A 4072-nucleotide genomic window follows, 5' to 3' on the forward strand; every position below is an offset into this window, starting at 1 on the left:
TTGTGTATGCGTGTTAAATCCCAATTATCTGAGCCAAAATGCCCGGAGCCACAGGAAGACAGTGTGGGCTGAAAGCAATCTCAACAAGCTCAGCCCCCCCCCCCCCCCCCTCCAGATGTGCATGCGTGACTGTCCAAATGCTTGCCACCACTGTACAGCATGGGAAAACACAAGCATACGTGTTCACCAGCCCGTCGTAATCCATCCTGTGCCATTGTTTCATTACTTCACTTACTGAAAAAGCCCCCCCGCCCCCAACAAAAAGAAAAAGAGAAAATAAAATCTCCATCCTGGCTCATAATGTCAATACTAATGATAACCTGTGGATTCAACTTGGCACTGAACTGTCATTTTTTGCTTTTCTTTTTTTTTTAATGGGAACCACAGCGCACATTTTTAGTATTTTCTCTTTTTTTTTTTTATATACTCGTCATTACCTTCAATTTTCCTGCAGTTCATGTGGAAGACCAAACCCCTGTGTTGCTGAGGGCCAGAGGGGCTGGCCGTTTTGCTCTCCACGGCGTGTAAGTGTGTACGTGCGATACACACTTTGAGAGAAACTGAGACGCCGTCGTCACATTCACTGTTTTAGCGCTTTGATTTTGGAACGTCATTGGTGGCGAAATAGTAATGGTGGTTGTAGTGTCTTTGCTCCCCTGGCTTAATACATCCCACTGAAAGGTACCGCTATTTTGAACGAGACCTGATGAGATAATACAGTGATAGAGTGCGGTACCAGTCTGCTGTTGTGTCTGTGGTCACTGTTTGGGTTTTTTTGAATGTGTTTATACCTAGTATTATGAGAAGGGGATTTAGTGCCAGTCACATTTGATTTATCCGTGACATTTGCCAGACAAACACCGCAAAGTTGGTGACGTGGGATCTCGTGTGACGCCGTCCGTAAGGGCACATGCAAGGCAGTACTCCAGGTGAAAGGCACAAAGCAGAAGTGTCATTTTCTGCTCAAATGTCACACAATTTCTTTGTTTTGCTTTGTAGTATATTGAGATATACCGTATGTACACTAAGGCCATCTCCAGTATTTGTTTTGCTTTGCATTTTCTAGCTTTTTAATGTTTTTCTACAGTGCTTCCTATGGTAATACATCAATTCCATGATGACCCCCAGTTTAGACAAATAACTGACTTTGGCTTCTACAGTTCAAAATTTCAAGCTCTTGTTGAAACTGTATTTGGCAACGTGAGATATGATCTAATCTTCCTCTCCCACTCATTGTGAAATAAAACCTCTTCACACTTGTTCTTCTTCTTAAGACCGTGCAGCCTTTGGACAACAGGTCACTTTGCGTGAGTCAAGATGTTTATATAGGAAAATCCTCCTACTCAAAACATTTGTTTGAGTGGTCGATACTTTGACCTTAGCTCCTCATGATCAATTCTGGGAAGTAGCCGTGTGTCACTGCATGCATAATAACGAACGGCACGCCAGTTTTCCCTCCCAAGAAATAATTGAAGGGGAAAGTGGGAGATGGAATTGGCTGCTGGTGGCTTGAAAATCATAACTTCATTATGGTTCATGGTCGATTTTTTTAAATCAGCTTGCGTCTTGCCCTCCAAGGTTTCTCATCTGCTATCTTTCTAGTTTGTAGCCTAAACTTTGTGGGAATATACCGGTTGAGAGACCTATGATCTATTGTAAATTTAACATCACAGACCTCAACTTTGACCGTCGCCAACTCACTTCAACTGCTTAACATCTACCATCAACTTTCCAGCAAGTTGACAGTTGAAAATAGATTTCTTCCTCGGTATCATAACAAAGTCATTTCAATTTTCAATCAAATGTGGCCATAGAGCGCGGAAAAGAAGACGGTTATTTTTGAATCGTTGTAAATAGTCATCACCACGGCAAAGATGTCTCATAATGCGAAATAACAGCCTTGTTGGCAAGTTTTCAAAAAAAATTAAGCAAGTCTTTTAGTTTGAAATGAAGCGTGGCCATGGAGCATCAAAAGAAGACATATTTATTTTTTAATTGTTGTAAATAGTCATCAAAAAATGTAGATGTATTGCATAACGCAAAATAACTTAAGGTCCTCGTTGTCAATGCAAAGATTAAGCAAATTGAATTGAAACTTTATTTTTCATGTTTATGATTTTATTTTTTTTGTATTGTATTTATGTCAAATGAAAATATTTTGATTTAAACTTTTACTGATCAGAGACTGAAAAGGGGAGGTGTTTTCCAGTCTTCCCTCCGAGAGCAGACATCGTTCTGCCCCGTTGACACAGTTTCTATATCGTGTTTGTTAGGTGCGTACGTGTCTGTGTCCAAGAAATGTTTTCAGATTCAACGGAAACGCACCGGACTTCGGCATCGTAGCAGGAAAATCTACTGTCAGTCTGAAGTCGGAAGTCACTGTCCACTCTTATGGTCAGAGTGGACAGGATGGAAGACGCTGTCCAATCTCGAACTGAAATGGATTTTTGACAGGTTTTTTTTTTTTTTTTCCATTGTGGTTTTTTTTTTTTGGTTGTCAACGATGGCTCCTGGTGGACAATATGTAAATGTGCATTTATATAATGAAGTGTAGTCAAATAAAAGGGGGGATTTCTATGTTGGTGCCTATTCTGTTTTGTTTGTAGGGTATGCAGTTGTTGCATCCTAAATATCTATGTATATAACAGACGGTCTACACTACAGTCTAGCAGAGATCCAAACACACAAATGACATTCTGCATTCTTCTGTATTGTAAAGACCTACTGTATATACCCATCAGATGTCCTGCAACAAGAACAGTTAATAACCTGGTCTTGTTTTTGTATTTAACAAGCCAAATCGAACCTGCAGCATTGTTCATCTGCCTAAAATGCTTAATAAGCTGGTTTAAAGGTGTGTGTGTGTGTGTGTGTGTGTGTGTGTGTGTGTGTGTGTGTGTGGGGGGGGGGGGGGGGCAGGCACTTGCCCATGTCTGTCTCCTCTATAAATGGCCCTGTAATCCCTTCAGCAGCTTAGTCTTATCTCACTCTATTCAGTTGATTAGCAATGACCTAATCCTGTTTGGGATGACCTCATGACCCCCTGTTGTTTTGTTTATTTATTTATTTATTATTCTAATTGGCTCTTTACCCGGAAGTGACAAGGGAGGTAAGTGAAAGTGGTTCTGGGACATGCAGTTGTAAAGGTCAAACAGTAATATAACAACCAAAAAATGCCACCGACATGCCTCTCTGAGCGGCAGTGATGTAATGAATTCCGTTGGGTAAAAGTTTGCTGTTCCTGTTCAAGAGAAAAAACGCTTAAGTTTATTCAGTCTAGTTTTGGTTTGTTTTTACAAGCACTTCACTGTCTCAAGTACAGCAGTCAGGCCCCGCCCTTCGGAATCCTGGATTCTGATTGGTTTACTAAAAACAAACGTCAAACAACTTTTTTGTGACTTTTGTGAGTTCTGATGTGTCCTTCTGAGATTATTCGGAACCCCTGGGCCCAGGTACACAAAGAATGTTTTTGTGTCGCTATCTGGCAATTCCACAAAGAATCTGCGGCTCGTTAGGGGAACCTTTATGAGACGTTTTCGATGCTCATTTTCCTCCTCTCCTTTGTTTGATCAAACCGGTAAGGCTTGAGTTAACTTTCAAAAGAAATAGTTTGAACAGAAATAAGAGGAGGAAACTGGATGGCTGTCTGTAATGTGAGAACGTTTGACGGGATTGAACCTTTTTGAGATTATCTCCAACCTCCCCCAAAAAGCAGCTTTAACATGGCCGAAATATATCTGCCTTTAAAATGTCTGCTCTCTGATTTCAACCCAAGATAGCAAGTGATGGGTACAAGTGAAGAGGCACCAGTCGCCACCACACCCGGTCTGGTGTTGATGTCCGGGGCATTAGGCTACTTTTCCCTGTGGCCGCCTGCCTGATGAAGGCTGTTTGGACTGTAACCCAAGCTAGAACTAACTCCTGGGCTAAATATAACACCAAACAAGTTGTTCATACCAGTGTGTGTGTGTGTGTGTGAGAGACAGGAAGGATGGGAGGGTTTTTATGTGTGGGCAAGAGCAGGCTGGCAGGAGCCACCGAGATCCAGGAGCAGTTTAGGGGATGGAGAGAA

Source organism: Zeus faber, assembly GCF_960531495.2.
Source record: "Zeus faber genome assembly, chromosome: 2".
In the NCBI taxonomy this organism is placed as follows: domain Eukaryota; kingdom Metazoa; phylum Chordata; class Actinopteri; order Zeiformes; family Zeidae; genus Zeus; species Zeus faber.